The sequence below is a fragment of the Mirounga angustirostris genome, unplaced genomic scaffold (genome assembly GCF_029215605.1).
Source record: "Mirounga angustirostris isolate CCGP_5_RB_7025 unplaced genomic scaffold, mMirAng1.0.hap1 SCAF_4, whole genome shotgun sequence".
Taxonomy (NCBI): Eukaryota; Metazoa; Chordata; class Mammalia; order Carnivora; family Phocidae; genus Mirounga; species Mirounga angustirostris.
Window position 1 is genome coordinate 71,479,688 of NW_026991712.1, and position 27,106 is coordinate 71,506,793.

General features: G+C 37.8%; 1 protein-coding gene across 2 annotated transcripts in view; it reads left to right on the forward strand.

Moving 5' to 3' along the window:
- The window catches only part of TOX (thymocyte selection associated high mobility group box), a 295,904-nt gene that overhangs the window by 38,480 nt on the left and 230,318 nt on the right, over positions 1-27,106 (forward strand). Inside the window, exon 1 of one of the 2 annotated variants that reach the window (XM_064588294.1) lies at positions 14,139-14,455. The exons of the other annotated variant lie outside the window; for it this stretch is intronic. The gene's annotated coding sequence lies outside the window, so the exon portion shown is untranslated. Of the gene's footprint in view, positions 1-14,138; positions 14,456-27,106 lie in introns of those variants that run through there. 2 annotated transcript variants of the gene reach the window in all.

Consider the following 27,106-nt stretch of genomic DNA (forward strand, 5'->3'; position numbering starts at 1 on the left):
ATGATATTCTAGTATTGCTACTGATAGTGTCAGAGTTGTTGTTTTTGTTATTAGACTGTAACTTCCCTGAATTTAAGTATTTGAAGAAACCATATATGATGCAACTAAAGAACTATATAAAGAAGAATATAATAAAATGGGCTGGCATTTTGGGTGCTAAAAAGATCTGACATATGATACCTAATGGAAAGAGTATCTTTGACTAGAGAAACTGTTTTCCCTTAAAATCTACATGGGAGACAGTTTGTATATATAGTAACAACTAACTAATAGCAAAAAATTACCAGCATGAAGAACCATTATATTAATCACATTGTATATTTTCACCCTTCTAGGGAATAGATATTTCCAAGTAGGAGGAGGCCAAAAGCACATATGTTTAGTTTCACATGATATCAAAGCTATCTATTTGACATTATTAAGAATTCTTTTTTTAAAATCAAGTAGTGGGGCGCCTGTGTGGCTCAGTCGTTAAGCGTCTGCCTTCAGCTCAGGACATGGTCCCAGGGTCCTGGGATCGAGCCCCGCATCGGGCTCCCTGCTCCGCGGGAAGCCTGCTTCTCCCTCTCCCACTCCAGCTGCTTGTGTTCCCTCTCTCGCTGTGTCTCTCTGTCAAATAAATAAATAAAATCCTTAAAAAAATAAATAAATAAATAAAAATCAAGTAGTTATGTTCAGTTTGTCTCTAATTTCACCAGCGTGAAAATTCACATTCGGCACTATAGGCAAAGCCATAGTTAAGCATCATTTAAAGACCCTCCCACATTCTCTTCCTTGTCTCTCTGATACTTCTCTATACAATTGTTCCTCCATTTAAGATGGGATTACTTCCCAATAAACCCATCCTAAGTTGAAAGTGTAAGTCACAACTACATGTAATACACTACGGGACATCATAGCTCTGCCTGGCCTACCTTAAACATGCTAGGAAGACTTACACTAGCCTACAGTTGGGCAAAATCATCTAACACAAAGCTTATTTTGTAATAAATTGTTGACTCATGCCATGTATTGGATACTGCACTGCAAGTGAGAAACAGAAAGGTTATAAGTGTATCGGCGGTTGACCCTCGTGATCACAGGGTCCCCCTGCCTAGTACCACTAGTCCAGGAAAAGATCCAAATTCACAATTCGAAGTACGGTTTCTCTTGTGTGCCTAATGCTTTTGCGCCATCATCAAGTCAAAAAATCTTAAACCAAACTCTCTCAAATTGGGGATTGTCTGTAGTAAAGGGCTCCTTCGATCACTGGATATAGTTTTTCTTAGTTTGCTTTGCTGAATGGCTGTGATTTTCACTTCTTGAACAGCCTTTCCTTATCAACCCCTTGCAGTATGACTTTCACCTTCTTGAAATTCTTTCAGCCAAGTCATTTGTGCCATTGCTGGCTTCACTTGGATGTGTATCATACAGTGCAGGTACCTCTCTTTGAGAGATTCTTCTCACTTGGTTTATGGCACCTTACTCTCTCTTGGCCCTTCTGAGCCTTTTCTCCTTGATGGACCCTTCATGACCCCTTCATGATGGACAAGCCATTTGACCTGACCTTCATTAAAGAAAAAATTACCCTGACATTTGTCAAAATGGTAGGGAAGACTTTATTCGAGACTCTTGCGACAGGTGGTGTCAAGACTACTGCAATAGGGAAGAGAGAATAGGACCAATTCTAAATACAGTGAGAATAAGTGGGGATTTATAGTCAAGGAGCTAGTTTGAGGCATGTAGAGGTCTGTGGGTGGAAAACCACTAAGGGTGGTTACAAAGAGTAGGGAAAAATTCTTGCTAAACTGACCCAATGGGATTCTTGCTGTAGGCAGGCCAGGGTGATCAGATATTAAGCCCAGGATGATAAAGGATGGGGAATTTGGTGAGAGACTGATGAGGGGATTCTCTCGAAACTGGCTTAGCGGGATTCTTGCTAGAACTGGACATTGCAAGGACAGACACTGAAGCCCATGGTTGAGGCGCAATTGAGAAGTGGACTCCAAGGAATGTGACTGAAGCTTGGTCAAAGAGAGAGCTCTATCTCCTTCCCATTGCTGCCTTTCCATGTTTGCCCTTAGTTCTCAAGTGGGCACATGGATTGGCCTGGTTTTAGCTAGGACTCTGTGATGCTGCCTAAGAAACTAGCCTAGCTAGACTTCAAATTCTGTAATTCTTCAGTTTTCTATTTACGGACATTTTCAAGCCAGCATATCCAGAACCAAACCTATCAACAGTCTCCCTCTCACAATTTTTGCCATTATCGCCTTTGTTCTTCTGGTCCTTCAAGCTAAAAACAGGAAGTCTTCTTTGACTGCATCCTTTCCTTCCTCAATAACTTTTACCAGTAAATTTTGTTGATTTGTCTTCTTGGATTCTGATTGAATTTCTGCTGTCACCATACTATCTCTCGGCTATCTCACCAAAGGGGGCCTTTATCTGCTGTCCCTGACTTCAGTTCAGCTTACGTGGAACAGACCAAGCGGTGGTCTGATCTTCCTTAATCACAATTCAATTATCTCCCTCCTCCAGTGGCTGCTTACTTTCTCTTGAATGAAACTTTAAACTGTGTGTGGCCTCCTCATGATGCTAGCCTTCTGTTTCCAAAGGCCTGGAGTCTCATGCTCTCGCCGAGTGTTGGACATTCTCACCTTGAACGCTTGTGCTTGACCCAAATTCTTGAAGCATAGAGTTAAGGGCTACGTCCTACTGCTCAGTTTTTCCTGATTTCAGTTCACCTTGATTTTTCTCTGATTTCAGTTTCTATCTATAATATTCAGCAGCTGTCTACTATATTTTAGTACTTAATATTACACTACTTTTGTACTATATTTCATTGTCACTTCATCATTTTTTGTGAATAGTGTCTCAACAGTTAGGTTCAGCTTTAGGGGCCCAACATTTTTCATCTAGATCCATCTGGATATCTTATGGGACACATGATAGATAAATTTTAATTCAATACTTATTGCTTGATCTATTGATGATCATTTTTCTTACCCGGAACATGTTTAGCTCTTTACCTGCTGCCTTTCTCTCTGTTCTACAAATACTCAATATTTTGTTAAGAAATGCAAATGTAGGAAGTTCATTTCCTGGTTAGTTATCAGTATATTTCTTAGGTACTCATCCTCTGAGCACTTGAGTAGCAATATTAGCAAAGCACAAAGTTCTTTGCCTCTCTTCAACTGAAGTTTGATAGATATTTGTTCAGAGAACTGAAATACACCAGGTTTGCAGGCAGATTTATTGTTGGAAAAATTAGGAATGGAGAGGTGAAGTGACTTGTCCAAGAACAGAGGGGGAGAACTAAAATTATTACTTGGACAATGCAAGCTTTAAAAAAAAAAAAGGCAAAATATATATGATAATATCAATGACAGTGGGAAAATAGGAGAACGTTGTACAAACTTTGAAAATCAATGCTTTATCTTTTCATAATAATATGTGTAAGCCACACCAGACCCATGTTATTTAGGTGAGGGTCTTAAAGGGAGTGCCTGGTCACAACTCAGGGTCTATTTTGGGGTCCTTTGAAGGACAGAGGGGTGAATGGATATTCATATGATGTTATGTCATTTCTAGATGGAAACACTTAATATTATTTAAGTCAGGTCTTCCAAGTATGTCCAAGAGAAGACTCTCAATTTCTATTAAGTAGATTTATGGAGGCCATGAACATTGCTCTGTAGCTCAGGGATTTGTGTTTAATTTTCTGGGATACCGTCCAATGATAATGTCTTGAGAACTTGAATTTCTGTGATAGAAAAACTGAGATTAAAAAATATTCTACTATCCATGCTGACCTCAAAATAAATTGGACTCTGAATACTAGAGCCAAGATCCCCGTACCCCCAGCAACCCCAGTAACTGTTTGGTTTCGAACAATGTCCTTAGTGTGGTTTTGCTCAGCACAGTTTTGGATATTTGTTGTTGCTTTTATTCATTTTTTGAGGTTTTCCTGATGGTGGCTAGGGCAGAGCAAGAGGATATTTAACAAAATGCAGAAATTATAATGGCTGTGGAATCTAACAAAGTTCATACAATGCTGAAATGTTTCTAACATCTTCTGAGATGATAAACAGAAGCATAGACAGGTTTGCATGTTTCCAGGTGGGGATTTGTTGTATGGATTTTTTGTTGGTTATTTGAAGCCTTAGTTGAGAAATTCAACTCATTTTAGCATTGTGTATGTATAAGAGATCCATAAAAAAATGTGCATGGGTGGTGCCTTAACTTTCTATTTAACCTTAGAATTTTAACCATTCTGAAGAAAGCCAAAATGTGGGAGAATCGTTTATTTGTAGGTAGCTGCCTTGTCACATATTTGGATTCATAAAGTCAATTAATTACTTTTAGCCAAGATGATAAATACATGTATTTGAGTCCCACAGCAATTTTAAATAATGCCAAGCAAAAAAACATTTTCCATATTTTAATGAAAATATGAAGCGAAAATGAAACCAGCACCACTCCTATGTTGTAAATAATAGATTTTGCTCTTTTTAGATATATTATTAAACCTGGGTCACTTGAAATAGCTGTAACTAATAATGGAAGAATTAGAAATACTCTACCCAGTAAGTGACATGTGTGCTTAGTCAAGTTTCCCAGTGGAAGACATTATAGCTGGACAAGATGGTCTCGTGGTCTACAAAGATCTCTATAGTTTCAAATTTTCTGTGATATGCACCAATGTGGCTGTATTCAGAACAAGATACCAAACAACTAATTATTTCATTCATTACTATGTAACTTGCCAAATATTAGCACGATTTATTTTCCTAAAAAAATAGTAATAAAAAAAATGTCCTCTATATAAAACCATTTTCTCAGCTCTTGTTCTTGAGTAGCAATCCTTCCTGTATTACTGGGATCTGATGATGTTACCGATCCACTGCAGTCCAGCAGCGGCGAGATGCCAGCGATAAGAAAAGAAAATGGAATTCACACTGTTTCTACCTAAAGGGCAATATACTTAGGGATGTTATGCAAAAATATCTTTTTTCTTTTCTTTTTTTATGTCTATGTCGGAATGCCTTGATGATCAAGGAAGGATAGAGTTGTAATTGGTATTCTTACATTGATTAGAAATATATAAGTCTTCTTTCCTTTTTGATTAGGAAGTTGATCTATTTGTTTATGTAGTCACGAATTAAAAAAAACAAACACTTGAACTACAATGGATTTCAACTCATTCAACATTTACTTGAACACTTATTCTGTGTACTCTGCTGTCCCTTAGGGAGGCTGAGGGGAAGAGAGGGGAATATAAGAAAATCAGAGGAAGTTCAGGCCTTTAAGGAACTTTAAAAGTGATCTCCTTGATATAACTTTAGCTTGACATTTATTCCTTTATATTCCTTTTTTGGGCAAGTGATGAAATTATAAGAATATTCTACAACACTCTGTCCAAAGGGAAAACATGAGGACTTTAAAAAAGTACAACAGAAAATTTAGAACAATTTGGAATTTCTTTTAAATTGCTGATTTCTCTAGGTTTAACTTCTTTGGTCACAGCTCTAAGTTGCTGGATCACAGAGCCAATATTTTGGGCTACTCCATGAGTGGATATGGATTAACATCCAACTGAATGTCTACCTTGTAAATCCTCATAGCCACCCGTGGTCAAAACCTACTCACCTGGATGAAATGTGCAGACAGTTATTCAGGTTTCCTTTCAGACCCAATCATAACTTAACGCTTCGGAGCATTGTAACCAAAAAAAAAAAAAAAAAAAAAAAAAAAAGGTGTATGGAAGTTTGGCTCTCTCCTAATTCTAAAATTAGTGCATTTTAATCTTTCTGCAATTCTTTTCCCAGAAATTCTTTGTATCTTTTCCTTTCAAATGTGCTACTCCTTAAAATTAATACATAGCTATGGCAAGCTGTCGTTAGAATTTGATGATTGAGCAGTTAATTAAGGAAGGAGCATTTTCTTTTCTGGAGGTTAATAGCAATCTCTGAGCGGAGAGCATTCCGTATGAAGTTTAGCTTTGTAAACTTGTCCAGTTCCTAAGACCTAAGCAGGTGGTTGGTGCTTTGTGGCATGTGCAAAGAATGGCAAATGTGTCAACACAAGTGTGAATCAAGTGTTGACATTCTGAGACTTTCCTTCTGCTCCAGAGCCGCCCCACCCCTCAAGCCCCTGAGCTTCCTCATTTCCTCCCTTCTTTTTAGTGGACTCTGAGAAAATCGGACATTAAATTTGCCTTACCCTTGATCCTTCCCCATGACTGGGGACTTTTCATGATTATTGCAGAAACATGAACACAAGTGAAAAAGGATTCCCACCAAATTGTAATTTATAATATAGCTAGTGATCACTGTCTTCTGTAGATGCAATCCCTATTTGAAAAATTGGAAACACCATTTTCTTACTTTAGAAGATATCTCTAACTTTATCTGTGATTAATATTATTCATCTTACAGGGTTTTTCTTAAAAAAAGTACTTTGGTTTAGGATACAATCACGAGATAGCATCAGTCAGTCGCTTCTTGATCCCCGCCAAAGGTAATTGCACACTTTTACCTCTTTTTCAAACTTGCTATCCCACTGATCTCCTTTCACAAGATGACCCTGAAATATTCTTCAAAAGAAAATAGAGGTTACTAAGTGCACAAATATTTCCTTGTAGCCATAATGTCTAAACCTGTCTGCACCCACTATTCATTCTTTCTTGATGTTCTTTCTCCATCCATCTCTCTCCCACGTCTTCCATCTTGAGGCTCCCTGTGTTCTGAACATACTCATGCCTCTTCCGTCTTGAAATACAAATGCTTTAACCCAAGTTGCTTGTAAGCTTTTGATCTTGTCTTCTTCCATTTACATCCAAGCTTTTTGAAAGGTCAGTCTACTCATGTTTCACACTGTCTTCACCTGTTCTAACTCTTCATTGCCCTATACTTTCTTAGGCCCTTACCATTTTTAAAGGTCAGCAGTGATCTCCATGTTGCCAAATCCACTGGCCACTGCCCTTTGTGAAATTTGTTCTTATGGTATTGGACTCAATGTAAAATATATCCTATTTTTTCTTGTACCTTTCTGGCTTTTTCTCCCTATGTTCCTCTTTCTCCGTGGACCTCTTAGGTTAATGAGCCAATGCTTTTTAATTCACTGAAAATTGTGTTTTATTTTGGAGGTGTCTGGATGCACTGTGCTGAGCTTGTGAACATAACTGTTAACTCACTTTTGAGTTTTCCAGGGTGATCGAGACCAAACAAATCACTTCAACCACTACTCATAAACCGAGGTCTCTAAAATTACATCTTCAATGGATTTCTCTTCTTAATTCTAAACCGCTATATTCAATTGCTGTTTAGGCATCTGTAATTAAATATCTTGCATTTCTGGGGCCCCTGGGTGGCTCAGTTGGTTAAGTGTCCAACTCTTAATTTTGGCTCAGGTCATGATTTTGGAACCTGCTTAAGATTCTCTTTCTCCCTCTTCCCCTTCACCCCCCCCCACCCTGGTGCTCTCTCTCTCTTTCAAAAATAGAAAGAGAGAGAAATATCTTGCATTTCAACATCAGGAGGTTCAAATCTAACACTGTTCCTCCCAATCCTGCTTGTTTCTTTGATATAATCTCTAATGTGGAGAATTGTACCAACTGTCTGGTCACCCAAGCCAATACCCTGGGAGAGATTCTAGATTATTTCTTCTTTTCATCTTCTACCTCCAATGGGTTCCTAATACCTCTCTGTTCTTGAACTAAATCTCTTTCTTATTCACCACCATCCTTTGCAATTTCCTCTCCCTGGGGTTAGCCCTCATCACTTCTCACTGGATCATTTGAAGATCCATCCTTCTTGCTGTCAGCTCTTTTGTGTGGCACATAGACCCTCCTAGCTGGACTCCTGACTTCTTCCCAGGTGTCTGCTCTCAGCATTCCCTCACGCACACTATGCCCCTGCCTCTGCAAGCGCCTTGCTCTTTCAAGCCATCATGAATTCGCCCAGCCTACTCTCCCTGGCTCAGATGCCCCCTTCCTGCTTCACCTGGCTGACTCCTGCAAACTCTTTCCATAGCACTCCTTCCAGGAGAGCCAGCTTCAGTTCTGTGTGCTTCCTCTGGGCCCATAGCTGCCTCTGTATACCTTATCTTAACCTGACGACAGTGGGTAACATTATCACTTTGGTGAAGTGGTTATGAATGTAGGCTCCACAGTCGGGTTGGCTGGGAGTATTGCTAGACTCCAACACTCACATCATGATGGTACAGCAACTTACATCACCTGTCTGCCTCAGTGTCCTAATCTCTAAACTGGAGATCATGTTATCAAGCACACCGAGTAGTAAAGATTAAATGAACAAAAATATGTAAAACACTTAGAATGCCTGGTATGCAAGAGTTAAGACTTAATAAAAGTTGCTTTTCTCTTTATTCTTATTCTTTTATACTTCCTCTTCTTTCTTTTTTTCCTTTCCCCTCCTTGTTTCCCTCCCTTCGTCTTCTCTTTCTTCTCTCTTCATCATCCTCCTTTTCTTCCTTTTTCTCTCCTCTTCTTTCCTCTTCATGTTTTCTTCATTCTCTGCCTCCTCGTCCTTTATTACCCTTTCCCCCACTAGACCTCTGTGGAGGCTCTGTGGCTACTGAGACTATATTATTATATTCAATTCCACACCCCATAACCTGCCACAGAGAATGTTATTTCTTTCTCTTTTTTTAAGATTTATATATTTATTTTAGAGAGAGAGAGTGCATGCATGTAGGGGCAGAGTGGGGCAGGGAGAGAGAGAGAATCTCAGACTCTGTTGAGCACAGAGCTGGGCCAGGGCTTGATCTCACCACCCCAAGATCATGCCCTGAGCCAAAATCAAGAGTCCAATGCGTAATGACTGAGCCCCCAGGCACCCCCAGAGAATGTTATTTCATACTGGACATTGGAAAAAATACTTTTTCTACCTATTTTTTCTACCTTTAAAAAATCATTATTTTCATGATTCAGAGTTAGTGATTATGTTTCATTCAATTACTGATAAAATACGGAAGCCTTCAGGAAACCGGTGCGAATGCTAAATATGAAAGAATGAGGGCTTATATAAATGTATGGTAAGCATAATAATAATGTCAAACACATATATATCACATTTGATGTGCCAGGCATGGTTAAAAGAACATTGCATTTATAAACTCATGCCATTATTGTCCCCATTTATAAGGGGGACACGATATTCACGAGGTTTCTTTCCAATTCACAAAGTTAGATTATTTATTTTATCCATAATAATTGTATACAATAATTATTATAGTAACTAGACATTTTCAAGCTAGAAACGAAATGATGGATATAATTTTATATCTTGGAAGGTCAAGGAAAGAGATGTCATTTTCCATCAGAGAAAGATGTAGGAAAAATCTTTAGTGTATAAGATATGCAAATTAAGTAGGTAAAATAAAGTCTTCATTTTTTAAATTTGTGACCACAATTCTAATCAGAGATGGAGTTTTCAGTAGGAGTTAATCTCTGTTTTTTTGTAATGGAAGGATCCTGATCTTTGGAGTGAATTTCTATCTCCTCTTTTTACAAAGAGTAGCTTTGGGCCAGCCAACCTTGTGGCAAGTGTAAGCTTCAGTTTCCACAATGCATTTGGAAGGAGGGAATTTGTTTAGAAATAATGTGTTATGTTTGTTATTATTATAGTTATAAATCGGAACATTAGCTAAGCTATATCTTTAAGATAGCTTTTTTTTTTCTTTTCCACAAATGAAGAAGGATCCTTGGACATTTGGTTTTCTAAGCTTAAGTAAGTTCAGAAAATGATAGCATACCAACCCTCCTTCTTTTGGGTTTGCTGTGTGATTAAGAGGTACTAAGAGGGTACTTATTCAAGTTGATTTAATTAAATATTTCTTGAGACCCTCTCCTCCTTCACCCCAATATCTGTTAGTATTTCCAGGCACATTAGTGATCTGTGGAGTGCAGTTTGTATGTTAGTCATTTTGGGTTCAATCGTATGAAATGCAATACATTATTTTTATTAATACTAAGTTTTGTTGCATTTTAGTCATAATGAGCTTTTGGTCATAATGAGTTTGACCTGGAAGCTTGTAAGTTGAGAATAACTGATAGCGAACAAGGAAATTTGCAAATTAAACTCTTAGGGAGAGTTTTTGTTGTTTTTTTCCTAACAGTAGTAGTTGGGGCCTCTGAGTTTAGATGGCCCTCATGCTATGATCCAATTCAGCATTACAAAGAGCAGAAAAAGTAATCAATATTGCTGAAAGAATTTGGGGGAAGTTTTGCAATGCAAAGAATTTGTGGAATCTATTGATCTGAGTTGTGAGACAAATAATTTCAGGGGGGGAAAGCAGGCCGTCCATGATTAGTAAAGAACAGGAGCTCATTTTCGTTTCTCATTGTGACAAATATTTAGTATTATGAGATTTGACTTGTGCTTGTTATTAGATTTTTGTACCACAGTTCGTTAAGATTGTAAGCCTGTGATATGTTATTAATCTGTTCTCAAAAGACAACTCATTTGTACTCTGATTTGACCCAATAATAGAGAAGGATGCTAATGAAAGCTCATTGGTGTTCCTTTTGTACAAATGTAACGGACTTCCTACTTGTCTAGGTTTTAACCACGACGTATTTGTTCATAAATTATCCAGCAGCACGTGTATGAAACTATTGTAAGTCCTTTTCTGACTGGTTGAAACTTTATTGGGCACCGTAGCACCATATAATGCTTTTTACTCTTCACAAGACCAGCATTCAGCAATATCCAAGAAGGAAGAGGGTGGTTCTGTGTTCCCCATGGTTTTGGTGTTACTTTCCCTCTTCATTTAAATGTTCCTCCTTTTCCCGTGTGGCTTCCATAATTGAGGTTGATCATTTGACCCATTTGGCCATCTTGGGTCTATTTGGAAGAATTCAGCAATCAAAACTGTTTGTTTCATGGAGCATTTTGGTCTTACTTAAGCTGTCGTTGGTAAGTTGTGGAAACATGTTATCCACTCATTGGTTTTGTCGATATGTGAGACTTAACCTGATTATCTGACAATTTTTGTTCCCTGAGGAACACGAACTTTGGTTCTCATGTGAACTCTCTGAAGGAGGGAGCCCGGAGTGAAGGAGACCAAGCCTTACCTTGGAATGGAATTTGTTTTGTTTCTCCCTTAGTCCACATAGATGGTGTGTCATCCCCCTCCCCCACCTCCATTTCTGTCATCTGGGAAGGTCTAAATGCTTCACTCTGGGACAAAGCTGTTTAGTGGAAAGCCTCTTGAGTGCCAGACTTAGTCTTTTTAACTAGATGAGTGGTTAAGAAGGAGTCATTTAACATTTCTGGACTCAGTTTCCTTATTTGGAAAAAGAAGTGGTCAGATTATAGTATCTTTACTGTGAGCTGAACTACCGTTCTAGGATCCCAGTGTGCAAGTAGTAAAAATATAATAAGATATGAAACTTGTACTAAGTTACTTCCTCTAAAAAAATCATTAATAACAAAACTTGCTAGCTACTTCGTTATTAACTTTACAGGACAACAGAGGATAATAATGGCTTCTGAATCACTGAAAACCAGTGAACTAATGCACAGTAGTAATCCAAATTAGTCACATTTATTCTAACCATCGCTTTACTCCTTTGCCCATTTGAAGTCCCTGGGATCATTTTTTGCTAGCTCTTTGGGAGAAATGGGTTATTTTTTTTTAATTATGAAAATGTTATTTCAGTAAATGTAATTTAATTAAAATGAGAATTTCTGCCAACTGTTTTAAATAAATACAGTATTCTTTTGCTGGTATGAAAGGAGTTACTATTTGCTGTCTCATTTCCTCACTAATATGCTGGCGTGTTTCGCTTGAACCTGAGCTTGTGGAAGTTTATTCTTAACCAAAGCAGTTCCTTTTTCATGTAAGTAGGTTAAATGTGAATTGGGCAGCCTCAGGGTGCTTTTTTTGTTCACTTTTAAAAAGCCCCCTCAAGAGGGCCCCTTTTAGAAACCTAGAATCATATGTTTGGAAGATTGATCCAAATTAACATTAGAATGGCCCTTTTATTTTTAAAAAATATACAGACTATCTAAAATACTATCTAAAATACTAAACTGACATAGATTGAAATAAAACTGAATAGGGGAAGTAATATTTCTTGTTTTATTCTACCTTTGCGGTGAAAGAACTGAAATCAGAGAAAAAAAAATGTCGAGTCTGTTAAGGTACAATTTCTGCCCCCAAAATACAGGAGGAAATGTTTGCACAAAAGGTCCAAATTAATGTCATTCATTTTCCTGTGACTTCATATGCCCTAGAATGGTGCACGCACATCAAGAGTTTATATATGTTTTGACTTCTGAGAAGCTTATTTATTTTTAAAGAAATATTACATTAATAAATTCCTAGAATTGCATTTTTAAATCATCTCGTTGATAGAAATGCTGGCACTCAGTGAAGTATATTCATGTGTCTTCTCTTTTGTAAATTGCATAGCAATTTTTTTTCCAGACAATGCAAACATTTTAATTTGTTGGAAAAGACCGAACCATTAAATATCAGTAAAATTGCTTAAACTGGTTTTTTAAAAAATATGTGGGAAACCAGAGGACTACAAATTTTGTGTTGGCTATAATTCAGGACTATACAATAACCCAGATCCCTAAAGGTCTGAAAAGAATGACAGAGAAGCCATGATTTTCAGGCACGTGCATTATATATGCTAATAGCTTTGCAGTGAGAAAGGTTTATATCCTCGTAATAGAGGAAACATTCATTTTTAGCATTTCAGACCATGGGGAACATAGTAATTACAACAGGCACTAATATCTGTCTCCTCTCTAGCCTTGCTTTCACCCCTCCCCTTCCAAGCACTTGAATAATCCCAGTGGAATTAGTCAAAGGACTTTAAACCTATGTCATTTCTAAAGTCCTTTATTCTCTCTTTAGTACAACGTTGGCCCTCAAGGAATGTATAGCCTAGCTCAGGTATATAGATCATCTGAGCAAAAGAAATTAAGCATGTTTTTCTTTACTTAAATATGTCTACAGACATTTCCATTTATATGATTTACAGTGATGATTTTCAGAAGCACAAAACTGGAATACTCTTTTATAAAAGTTGAGATTAAGTCTAAAAGCTGTGCTCTCTGTAAAAATCAGTGTCCTTCATCGAGCGATCGCACATTACCTAGAACAGTCTGGCTAATGTGCAATATTTTGGAACAAAATAAACTTGCAAGTTTTTTTGCCAGATGAAAAATGTAAAAACAAGCAGTTATTAGCCCTTGACCTGTAGTGTTTGAGCTTTGCCTCGTTTACCTGCAAGATTCCATTAGCAAGCAAATCCCCCCTGTCTTAGCCCACTTCAGATGTAGTGTTAGGAGTCGCAATGCTTGATGAAGATCCTCACATTCTATTGAGGGATGTATAGGCTTTCAGTAGCTAACACTGTATAATTTATATCAACTAAAAATGTGCCTTTTCAGCCCCCCTCCAACATGGCTTTTCTGAAGAATTTTTACAAACTGACTTTTACTCAAAACAGGCAAAAATAATAATACAGAATAAACTCTGAAACTTTTTCCCCCATCTACTATGAAGGAGTTGAATGGTTCTATTTCCTTGTTAAAGGTATTAAATTAAATCACTTAGAGAAGTTAACCTGTTATCAGGAATAAAGCTGATACCACAATAGACTTAAAGCTGGATGATAGATCAGATTTCCTTTTGTTTTATAATTTTAACTCTGTCTCTCTGTCTCTGTCTCCACCCCCCCACCCCCACCCCCCCCACACACCCTCTGTCTCTTGCAAATAGCTGTCACAGACTATACTGTTGAGGAAATTAGAAGGCATACAGATGGACTGGACTTCACTACTAAAGAGTAAAGGTTTGAGAAATCCTATGGTTGTTTCAGTCTCTGTCACTGGGCAGCAAGCATAAAACAACACTTGCTCTTGAATTCCTTTTTTTTACATGGAGCAGATGACCCATCTGCAATTTCCCTTTAAGCTGTCTACTTAGAACAGGTAGTAATCACCATCCAAAAGAGCCATTCTGGTAAAGCGCACTGGTATAAAAGCTCTCAGTAGAAACTGTCCCCTCCCTGACTCCCATGCTGCCTTCAAACTCAATGCATAGTTCATCGTCTAGTCACATTTTCCGTATTTATAAAAATTATTATGCTTTCCTGAGTAATCACCCTGCTCCCCCTCGTGCTGATATGTGCTCTAAAAGCTAATTATTTGGACATATTCTCTCCTGTCTGCCTGGCAAGATTGTGTTCCCTCTTTCAATCCCCTTTAAGAATTTACTCCCAGGAAGGCTCCCCCAACCTCTGGGGAATTAAGACCTCCTTCCTTTCCACGGCTACCACCCTCTCCCCCCACCTGCACAACAGTACTTATCACCCTGCTTTGTAGCTGTTTGTCAATTTGAAAGTCTTATCTACTTGCCTTGAATTCTTAAAGCTGGACACACTTGTCCTATTCATCCTCGGGTTCCTCAGTTCTGGCAAGGTGCTTGGTGAGTGGTAAGTACTCAATAAATATTTATGGAAGCCTGAAGAAAGGATGTGTGCTGGTGTGAGTTGAGACAGACAAAGTGAGAGAGAGAGAGAGAGAGGAAAAGAGGGAGAGAAGGCAAATGAACACTCCAGGAGGCATTGCTATGAGGGTGGTGGGTATTATTTCTATATTTTTTAGCTCCTACTAGCTTTCTACTTTACTTTTAGGTTTGGGGTTTAACACAAAACCCTCTGGTTGTGTTAAAGAAGGATCATGTGGGGCACTTTGGCAGCTTTTTCTGGGGTTGGAGATGCAGTGGAGGTCCCAAAATGCTATACTGGGTCTCAAAATGATTCTTCCAGGTGTGTTCGGTTTTGGAAAAGTGAATATTCCTCAAAACTAGATTTTGAGTTCATAAAATCTGAATGAAAATAAATTAACAAAATTTTTAAAATAATAATAAAGAAAAAAAAAACCTCTCTGAGTCTGAACAAGAGAAAAGCCGAGAAGGCTGCTGGAGAAGTGATACGAATTTGCTCTGCCATTGCCCTTCTGGACCCCCTGGCTAGGGCAGAAGGTTACCTTCTGCTTTTCTCCAGCTCTGCTCTCCTCCTGCCTGGGTGATGTCCAAATGGACTTCATTTCAGACCCTCTGGGCCCCCTGTTAACTAGATTCCTTTATGAAAGAAAGTGTTACATGGTGCAATGACCAGAAGTAGAGGAATGGGTTTTACTCCGGGACTTGGCTGTCCTCTTACCCTCTTACCCTTGGCTACTAACTCGGAAACTGGTTAAGCGTGTTGAAGGCCAAGTGGAAGTTTTGCTACTAGTGAGTGACTGTGGGGAAGGGGAAGGAAGGGGATTTTTTTTACCAGATAAACATTTAAAAAATATATTTAAAAATTGTGGTAGAGGAAATTACAGAAGACAGGGCCCATCAAAGAGAGGAAATGCCAGGTAATGACTAAACCTTCACTGCACATTATCTTTTGAGATACGAGGCTGTATCTCTATTCTCAGGGGGTGAGACAGTTCACAGCATTGCTTTGCATCACATTTTTTAAAATCATTGGATCATAATATCGTTTTGCCTTTTCTCAGTCGGTACCAGTTGGTTGCATTTGTTGTTGGTTATTTAGAAGCTGAAGCCCAGCCTTTTGTACCCCCCTTGATCCAGTCATTTATAACATATTTTGATCACATACACACTCAAATGCAGACTCAGTTTTCAATTGTGAAAGAAAATCTGTTTTCCTCTTCTATTTTTGCATTGTCTTACGATCTGTCATTTTTACTGTACAATCTCTTCATAATCTCCTGTAATCCTTGCTGACTCATTTCTCAGTAAATCGAAGGTGATGGAGCCTTACGGGTAGATTTTGAGTAGGGAGTGACAAAAGGGGAAGACATTCAGCGTGAGAAATTCCATTGTGTTTTCAATTAAGTTTGTGTGTCCCCATGGTAGAGCTGTTCCCCAGCTAGCTCTGTTTGGTGGGGAATGGTTTGGTCTCTCATCGTAAACAGAAAACGTGAAGGGGGCTGGACAACAAGGTGCAGTTGTCCTCCATACAGGATCAGTCAGCATCGTGCATCAGAAATAATGGCTCGTCCTTTATCCAGCCATAAAGAGCCTTGTGATGGTGGCAAGTCACAGTCCGAATCTGTAGTCCTGGCTTCCTCATTTATAGCATGGAACACGGCAGTATCTAATTTAGGATGTCGCTGAGAGAGGTGAATAGCATAACATGCAAAAATAGCTTCAAAAAAGTTACCGGCGCTCAACAAATCTTTGCTATTATTATTACTGTCGAAACTGATGAAACCAAGCTAAAGGGAAGAGTCGGGTAAGAGGATCTGTTGGGATGGGTTTGACTAGTCCACAGGCAAAGACCTAGAGATACACGAGGTTACACAATTTTGCCTTGACAAAATCCAACACTCCGATAAATTAATTATAAAAGGAGTCGTATTGCCACTTGAAACAAAGCTGAATGAGAAGGTAATAGCAGCCGGAGAAGATGGGAAGTTGTTACACAATTTTAGAGTTTTATCAAAGAACGAATGCTTATTTTTATTTATCTCTAATTATGGAAAAAATAACCGTGGTTGATCAAGGGAAAAAGATAAACAGATACTAAGCCAGATACTAAGACAGTACCTATTTACTACCAAGATTTTTTTTTTTTTTTTTTTTTTTACCACCTAACATAAAGGGTGGAAACAAAAATTCAATCACTTCCCAACACTGTAATGTGAACTGTTTTCTAGATGTTCCCTACTCATTTCGGGCTACAATAATGAGAGTTCTTTTGAAACAATGCCACAAAGCAGCACTAAATATGTGCTCTCCCACACACTGCATATAAGGGAAATCAAGAAGGGAACACATTCACTAACTGTTTGCCAAGGTCAACTTCTCTGTTTTTCAAAGAGTAATGTGTTTTCCTTGACAAATAATGTAATCCGTTCTGCATTGAAATATGGGCCTCCTGATAGGAATTCCTTCTTGAATGAAAATATAAACCCCTGCTCTCTAATTTGACAGTAGGCTACTGGGTGGACAGTTAAGAAACAATATCAATGTTAATTTGCTTGATTCGAAATATATTTATTGCTAGTTCTTTTGTATTTCTCCTTTTCCACTCTGTATCTTTACTAACTAGGTAATATGCCTTCATAAAATCCTTTGTAAAACAGCAAAAGACTTCTTTTGACTTTTCCAGCTAAATTGCTTTTGCTTCATACCTGGAACGGGGCCTGGTGGGGGGGGGGGTGCACCTGATCTTCTTCAGATGACCCTCAAAGATTGTTCCACCTTCTTAGACCTTTAGAAAGGAAACCTGGATATGAACGCACTTGATTTTATTTTAATATTGGTAACGTGGGGGAAGGGGAGTAAGACCATATCAAGCTTTTGCAGTTCTCTTCTTTTCAGAGTCTAGAAAACAATTGCTTAGAGCAAACTGTCTCTACATTCCCTGATTACCCTATTTATCTATTTAAATTACTACCACCTCCTCCATTCTACAAACTAACAGGCAAACAACCAGGGCACCAGAGCCAAGATGCATTCAAATCCTCTTGCCTCCTATGTTCTAGAAAGGCCCAGCCTTCTCCTCACCTTGTTCAGAAGTTGCCTGTCGAGGTGTGCTTGTTGAGCTGGACTGAAGACCTGAGCTGGGTGTCTGGGTGTCCCTCTTGATACCCTGAGCTCTCTATTAAAATAATTTTGGTACTGGGAAACGCTGACCTTTTTTTTTTTTTTTACAATTATTTTTACAATTATTTAAGACCTTTATTAATGGGTGCTTGCCGTTTGTTGATTTTTTTGGAAAAAATCAAGTCGTAAACTTGTCCAACCTTCAGGAATCAGGAGCGTTTGGAGTAGTGCAATTCGAACTTTCTGTACCCACTAGAGTGTCTGTTAGCACTTAAAAAAATAATTTGCTATAATAATCCCCGTTACTAGAAAAGAATCTTCACAGATCTTGATGGTAAATAATATGAGGCACTCAAAACTTCATAAGGTTTTCACGGTTTAAGTTTTTTGAATATTTAAAAAATATTTTTAATATTTTTAAAATATTTTTTAAATCCCCAAGAAATAGCTTTGAGAGTGAGCGGGAGGGAGAGGAAGAGAGGAGAGAATATAGTATTTATTTATAATCAGGAAGAGTAGAGTTAGAAGCATAAGCTCAGGAGTAAGAGGATGTTGCTTTAATTTTTCTAATTTATTGCCAGTGTCTTTCCAGAACGGTGTCCAGAGGATGCTGTTCTCATATCCTGAGATGTCTTTCCCTGCAGTCTGGTTAAAGTTGCAGGTTGGGACAGACAAACAAAACTTGGAGATTGGATAGTCCTGGTAAAGGAAGCAAGTACTAGGAATGTAGTAAATTTGTTGGTTTAGTAAATTCAGATTTTGTTGGTTTAGTAAATTCAGATTTTCAGAGAGTTTTTTGTTATACTTCAAAAGGCCTACTTCACTTTGAAATTAAAATACTTTCTACTTTTTTTTTTAACTTTAAATATTGGACCCTCTAGGGGCGCCTGGGTGGCTCAGTCGTTAAGCGTCTGCCTTCGGCTCTGGTCATGATCCCAGGGTCCTGGGATCGAGTCCCACATCGGGCTCTCTGCTCGGCGGGAAGCCTGCTTCTCCCTCTCCCACTCCCCCTGCTTGTGTTCCCTCTCTCGCTGTCTCTCTCTCTGTCAAATAAATAAATAAAATCTTTAAAAAAAAAAAAAAAATTGGACCTTCTAATGATTTGTTTTTGACTAAGGTGTGAGGAAGGGATCGAACATTTTTCCCAAATGGCCCCTTTATCATGTATTCAGTTTCCTATGTGTAGTGGCATTGGTTTCTGGTCCTTCTCTTTGGTTCAGTTCATTGAGGCTCAAATTCATTGAGCCTGTGGTGGCTACACTGGACGCCTCATTTCCTAGCCCTGGTGCCCTGGTGCCCTGGCCACAACCTTTCTCGTTCCCTGAAACCCTGTATTAGACCAATGCGAACAGGTTAAACAGAGGGGCAGTACATGTTTGGGCCATTGTTCTTCATTCACAAGCTCAGGCCTGAGAAAATGGCATGGTTGAGGGAAATAGGTAGAGAAAGCCCTTCTTGGATCTGCCTCTAGCCGAGTCATCAGCTCATCCGGTCCCTGCGTGCTACTGTTGATCCAAGGGTAAGGCCCCTGTTGGTTTACAACTGTGCTTGTCCCCTGGGGCCTGTTTGCAGCTGCTTTGAGCACAGCTCCCCCTTGAAGATCACAGCAAGCCTGGTGTTGAAACAACTCTAGTAGTATACAAAGTAAATCAGCACACTGGTCATCACATCAGCTCATTGGGCATGTCTGCAGTCTGAGAAATGTCCCAGGAAAACTGTAAGCTCTTGCAATGAAACCAAATAGTTTTTCTTTCTTTCTTTCTTTCTTTTCTTCACTGTCTATGAGTTTGTGGTGGCTGGTAATACGTGGTAGGGAACATCTGTAATTTATGAGAGAGTGTACATTTAGAGGAATGTATTTGGTTTGTGGTGAGGAAACTTCCTTTTTCAAAGTTATAATGGGCTATTCTTTAATATAATTCTCAGAACTATGTTGGGTTTTTTTTTTGTTTTTTTTTTTTGATGTTTATTGTTGTTCCTGGAAAAGTTGCTAAACATATTTCTCAAACAATGTATTTGTCTCTGTCAAAGTTTTAGTACCAAATCTCAAACCTTTCTTCCCTTTTAATTACTGAATCCTGACAATTTTAAATTACATGATACATATCGTAGAAGCCATTTCCAGTGAACTCACAACTGTAAGTATAGATTGGCAGCATATAGGTAAACAGTTTCTGATCTTTGACGTTTGGGAACACTGGATAAGGCTTTAAAATTGTCACATGGTTAAAAATGTGTTCTTGTTTCTTTCTGCCAGAGGAAAGAGAGATTACATGAAATCAGAACAATTCCTATATTTTGACTTCTGCATTCATGCCTATTCATGAGATGTTTATAATAGAGTTAATTATAGCTTCAATTATTTATGTGTATTATGATGTAAGCATTTGATTAATAATGAAAATAAATCGCTATTATGCTTACGTAGCTTTAAAGTGCTGGAGAGTTTTATTAGATCATTTTGGTCAATCATTTTCACACATTGAACCATGAACACTGAATACGAGATTAACTTTCCAGTTAGTTCAAGTGGTTGAACTAACCGCTCCTTCACCATTCTCTGGTATTATTTCGGATGTGATTAAAATTACTTCTAGAGCCCAGATGCAAAGTTGGAAAATGTTCAATAAAAGTATGCATGATTTTTTGGAATATACATACATATATACATACATATATATGTATACACACACACTTCTTTAAAACTGAGAAAACAATTTTCACTTTACGTAAAATAGGCAAGGGTCTTGCATCCTCTTGAATGACTGTCATCCTCAGAAAAGTGGCATTAAAACATTGTCAGAGAATCCTCTTTTAATTTTCTTTTTAAATGGAAATGGAGTTCAGTATTTGAATTATCTCCGCGCCAATGGTAAGTCCCCAATCCGTAAATGGTATCCAGGTGTTCTCAATAGCACTTACACATTGATCCAAATTCCCTGGATTCCATAAGGGAAGCAGTGACTTTTGAGCAATAACTCTTCCCCTAAAGCCGTTTGAAATATATGACACTTAAAGAAAAATGGTATAAAAATGTCAGTACAGAACAGACATGTTATAAAGACTGCGTTTCTGGACATAAGACAACTGAATTATCAGTCTTATAAAAGGAATGAAACAACAGTCAAGATTATGTTTTATGTTTTTTCTAGTTGAGGCAGACCAATATATTTCCCAGACAAACCTGCTGAGGTACGAGAGGCGGGGCAGCAAGAGGGGGATTGCTGCAGAATGTGGCCAAACGCAAGCCATGTGTGCTGTTGATCTTTTCACGAGGGATTTGAAGTCCTTTTTGTTTTATGGATGGTAACATTTTTTCATTGTAACATTTTAAGAGATAGAAAGAAAGAAGGGATTTCTACAATTTGGAGGGCGTCAACGTAGTGGGCATTCTGGTGTTTTTATTTGAATCCTGAATGGCTTGGTCAGTGAGAGCATGTGTTTGAGCATTTGGCAAAACACCTGAACAAAACTGTTATCACGAAGCCAAACAGTGGTTGGGTTGATAGTGTAGACGATATCTCTTCATCCAAGAAATGTCAAAGGCATCCTCTGAAAATAAGCATCCGTTTTATTGTTTTGAATTTCAAAGAATTTTTAGACCTATGTAAGTCTTGAATGATTTCTAACTATATTCTTCACTAAGCTCAGATATTGATCCTATGTAATTGATAGGAAAGTAGTACCCACTTAAAAAACTTTATTTTAGGGGCTCCTGTGGGGTTCGGTTGGTTAAGCCTCTGGCTTCGGCTCAGGTCATGATCCCAGGGTCCTGTCTCCGACGGAGCCCTGAGTTGGGTTCCACCCTCAGCAGGGAGTCTGCTCCTCCCACTGCCTCTGCCCCTCCCCGCCTTGTGCGCACTCATTCTCTCTCTCTCCCTGTCTCAAATGACTAATTAAAATATCTTAAAATTTTTTTTAAATTTATTTTAGAGCTTCTACATGACAGGCCTTTTTCTAAGAACTCAGCAAATATTAACTCATTTAAGCCAGGTAGCACCTTTGTGAGGTATATTATGAATATGCTGAGGAAGTCATGTCATGTCAAGCCATGTGAAAATTATACTCATAGTATCAGAGGAAACTGAGGAACAGAGATGTCAAGTAACTTGCACAGTGTCTCTCAGCTGGTGAGCAGCAGAACTGGGTTTCAAATCTAGGAGGACCCTGTTACCTATAGTAGAAGTATAACAGCATATATGGATATTCAACCCAGATGAAACCATTGCTGGTGGAGCACTTGATAGGCTTCTGGTAAGTGGGAAATTGGGATTTTTGTTTTAAGAAGAGTCAACAAAAATCTGTGCTTGAATTCATTCTGAAAACTAAATTTCTGAATTACTAAATATATATATATATCCATCCCATGTCAGGGGTTGGCTATCACTTTAAAATTCAGTAGAGAAGGTAAAGCCTTATTTATTCTTTAAAATAAATAAGCAGGGATAGTGTGATATATCTCTACATTACATGAGACATTTGATTTTATTAAAATGATCTATTCCATAGTCTAGAATCTCACCGTATGCTTTGCAAATGCACTAAATATTCGTCAGAAAATGACTCCAGTAAATTGCAAGTCAATATGTGAGGATATGCTGTTGGCATGGTTATAAGTTTAATTGTAAGAAAACATTTATACATATAAAATAATCTTGTAATGATACTTTCACCTATTTCCACTACATATTGAAAATATAGCATCCTCTCATCTATACTGAAGTCTGTCTTATAAAAGCATCCTGAGATGATTCCTCTTGCATTCAGATTTTCACTCCAAATAGTTTTCTTTATAGGTTTAATATTATGTCAGATTACTAGCCTTTGGTTTTATTTTTTTCTTCACCTATAAATTCTTAACGAGGTTAATATTCTAAAGGAAAGACAAAATAACAAAACAGATTTTGGCAAACATACGTGCCAGTAATAAACTGGGTATGGGATTGTTCAGATATGCTCCTGATACTGACTCACTAAATAGAGCTGACCAACTTCTCTATTTAATTTTGCAATCCAGGCAGACCTGAAGTTGGTGTATGTAATGTTGGGGTTTAAATGTCAATTCAACTCCTTCCATCACCTGTATCATTTTATGGCTTCAGTGAGAGATCTCAACATTCAATGTCCAACAGATACTTTTTGAAGCATCTACTGGAGGCCCATATTACTTACAGAAGTTTTTGAAATTCAAAATAGGTTTTCCTGACTTGTTTGCTAAGACTGAGGTCACATAGAGACACCTGTGATTTTTAAGAAAAAGTGGTGCAATTAGTGGTAACTAAAAAGCAGATTGCGTTTGTTTTAAAGATATGTGCTGTCTTTGTATCCCGACTATGCTGCAACCTTTATGACTATTTGAGATATCTGACATAATCTCCAAAGTATTGTGGATTGTTTGCATCACACTCACTATTTTCTTAAACCTGTCTACTGTTTCCTTACACATCACTTAAAGGAAACTCCATTCTCATCAGACAGTGGGAAATCTGTTTCTTTGCAAAAGGGACTACCCCTGTCTCATTGTCTTCAGTGTAATGCTCCCTACATGAAGGGTTTTTTTGTAGATTATAAATGCCATGTTGATGTCGGATGTTAATGGCAAATGAAGCCATCAACAACCCTTTTTTCATTCTTGAAGTCGCCTAAAATTATCCTGACTCTGCTGACAATTTTATGCCATAAATCAATAACCAATGTATGTGTGTGTGTGTGTGTGTGTATACTCATCTTAATCTTTGTATAACCAGTTTCTAGTACGGTGCATCTCATATAATAGGCTTCCATAAATATTTGATGATGAGTGATTGATCTTTAAAGCAAAGAATGATTTAGTACCTTTTTCAGGAATAATGTGAAGATTTCCATATTGCTGAAATATTGTAAACTACAACACACAGAATTCCACTGAATCTTTTCAGTTTTGTTCTCACAGATATTTCACGGCAAAAACAATTTCAAACTGTCAAAATGGAGGTATTAAAGATAAAAAATACTTCTCCTGCTCCAAATGTGAGGTGATGCAAATATAAAATCCAGAAGGTCCACTTGAGCTTCTTGCCAGATACACAGAGGTTTAGAACATACTCAGGTTTTTATATTAATATAAGGTATTAGGATGAAGCGAGAGCATAGGCTTTTGCTCTTTATAGTAGTGCTTTAAAATCTACAGGAGAGTTAAATTAAACTAGTGTTAACATTATGGTTGGGAGAAATCTCAACTAAAGATTATGTAATTCTGACTTTACTTAATTCATTAAGCTGATGGCTCCTTAAATACTGGATCAAGGAAATAAACTATGGAGAGGATGACATATGTAGGCGTTTCACTTTCTAATGTATGATTTCTAGTATTTGAGTCGTCTTGTGTCGTTCATGAGACATTTTTACAAACATGATGTTCATGCCTGGTAGGGCGACTAACACTTAGCCTGACATTCTGAGTCCAAGTCCAAAGCCCCAGTCAACTCTGAGCTGTTGCTTTATTACATCTGCTTCTTTCTTGCATTAACTCTGACTGTAGATTAACTTTAAAATTGGATAAAAGCTACAATAAATTGTCACAAATCACAAAATTCCAAGCTCTCTGGTATTTAACACAAGGCTTAGGGTAGCGCAGTGGTAGGAAACACACAGGGGGATGGGTTCCCGCAAAGCAACCTCACTTGAAAAGAATCTGGGGATCAATACCAGGCTTATGAAACTGTTCATGTCAAGCATCCCCTGGATGTGTTTTATTGCTTTTATTAGTGTGACTATATAATACAAGAATATATACTTCTTGGCTTTTAATTTTCAAAGCCTGCTTAGTATAGAAACCCCCACCACTCCACTCTGCTCGCTTCTTTGACTACATTCCACAAGAGAGGCTAACTTTCTAAATACTCATATTTCAAACAGATTCACTTTCTTTTGGGAAACTATAAAGCACTCTGTGATCCATAGAAGTGGTTTAACTCAGGAGTTCATAAAGGTATCAGTAGCCAGCAGAAATGTTCTTCTACCTGAGTGTTTGAAAACCATTGTTTGAAATCCTATTGAAATCTTTTTACAAGGGATTTAAAATAATTTATAGATTAGTTTCACCACACTGCTGTTTTCAGTCGGCTGAATAATTGCTTAGCTGTTGGTCTGCTTTGGTTATCTTACTCAGTGAAGGATATTTTCCCCCTAAATCTAGCTTCTAATACTTAATACTTTGTTATATTGTAGATATGATCATTAACACTTGGATTTAATCTCTATTAAAAAGTTGAAAAAGATATTGAAGTGTCAGGTCTTTTCAGCCTAATAGGCTGATAAAAATGTATATTTTCTCTAGTTTATTTAGAAGAACAAGAGATAAAACTTGGGAGTCTTTGTTACCCATTGAAAAGGAGAGCTCATTGATCAGCTACTTAATTGCCTTTGATTCTCTGAGTGACCACATAATTGCCAAGTGAAGCCTGAGTAACATTTGTTAGCAGTTGAGTGATTAATTAACTGTTCTATGGTTCCTAAGTTGAAAGAGGAAACTGACTTATAATATGGATTTAAATACAGTTAAGATAGTTAAAGCTTGTATGTCCTCATATTACCAGTTGGGTTTTTTTTTTCCATTTTATTCCCTGATCAAGTAATAATTAATAGATAAATTAATTTGCTTATAGCATCACTGAAAATGAGTGCATGGACTAGATTCCAAATTAGCTGAAAAGAACTTATGACTAATTTTACGTCCTTGAACAAATTAAAACATTTTAAAAAATGTTTTCATTTCTTTGAAGTGACTATATTCCATGTATTAATGTCTCTATTATGCTTACACATACTTATGTAAACATAAATAGTAGTATGTCACATGATATAAATACAAATTATTTTTAATGGAAGATGCTTAAATGTTTAAGTGATGTCTCTGGGGGCAAGTCTTTGGGCTTTTTGGGCTCCTTTTTGGGCTTAATTCATTCATGATAGCATAAAAAATGAGGACAGTTCCATGAAAGCTCCTTTCTTTGCCTTCTCTTTGAGCAAAGATTTATTAACTTCAAGTCAGAAGACCAGAAACTTTGCTCTCTTATTTGTAAGTTCTGTTTTGAGGGGGGTGAGCTCCCCCACTTCCTGGTGTCTTAGTGCTTCCATCAGTAAAACAGGAAAATATCGACAGTGTTCAGATGATGAGCTTGCATGGAATTGACTGTGGTGTAGGCTCGGGAGGGTAACTGAAGGTACAGACAGGGAGTGATTGCTAAAGGCAACCCAACAGATTGGTTAGCTCTGCTGCTTTGGGATTATTGCTGCTGAGAATGGCCAAGAACAGACTTTGCTAGTTACCATTCGAACTGTAACCTGTCAGCATATAAAGAGACGTTCATGGGGCTGAAGGAGAAGACTGTAGGAACGCAGGCCAATTTTGAGAACTCTTTGTTAATTGTGGTGAGTATCTGTGGTGGGGGTGACTATCAGTGATTGCAGCCTCTGGGACAATGTTCACTTGACCTTTGTCGTCGGGAGGGAATAGAATTCATGTACTCTTAGGAAAATAGCGATTATTTTCTGTAAAGATTTACTTCAGATCTTACCCTGAAGTTACATGGCTATAATAACAATTAATGGCAGTTCATAATTACACACTATTGAATCCATTTGTCTGCTAAATATCGTTCCAAATTGGGCTGGATTTGTAAAATCCATGAGACACTGTGCGGCAAAAACTCTATTAGACGTAATATTCTCTTTTTATTCATAATACAAAGTTGGGAATTCTGAAGAAAATGTTGTCATTAAATTCCTATACTTATTTTTCTGGGTAATTGAATTATCAGCTTATCATCATATCCTGTGATGTTTTGAAATCAGTTTAGATGGTATTTTCTTAGACCCCTTCTTTCTTTAAAATTCTCTGAACTGTCTCTAGGGGTTTTGCTTGCAATACAGTTCTCAGTTTTGTCCTAGTTATTCAATAGTTTTATTTAGTTATTCAATCTAAACTAACCTGTTGTTAAAAGGCTGCATTTAATTATTTTGCACAGTGAGTGCATGGTTGTTTTGTTGCTAGCAGTGAGCAGAAATAAGCAAAAGCTGAAGCTGGAACCTCTTTCCTTCCTCTTCTTTTTTCCCCACGTATACATTTCTCCTCTGGCCTGGCCTATGCCATGGGATAGGGAATTCTTACCAATGAGTAGCCATAAAATATGTCCTGTGCCACGTACAATTTTAAAAACATGACACTGAGGTATGAACGATGACCCAGTTTCTTCCACTGAGGCTTACAGTATTATTTTCCAACAGGAAGATGGTGTTTGTTCCTTCAGAGCCTCAGTAGCTCCCTGTTTGTAAATTATGAACCTTTGCCAATCCTGAGCTTCATTAACACCTAGGTGATTATTTAGTTTTCTGAAATCGCAGCTTGCCCAACGAGACCCTCAGGATTGGAAGTGTTGATGCAGTGTGGGCACCGGGAGAATCTGGTCATCTTGAAATAAATAATGAATAGCGGGGGTTTTCAAAATCTTCATTCTAATATTTAATCTATAAAAAG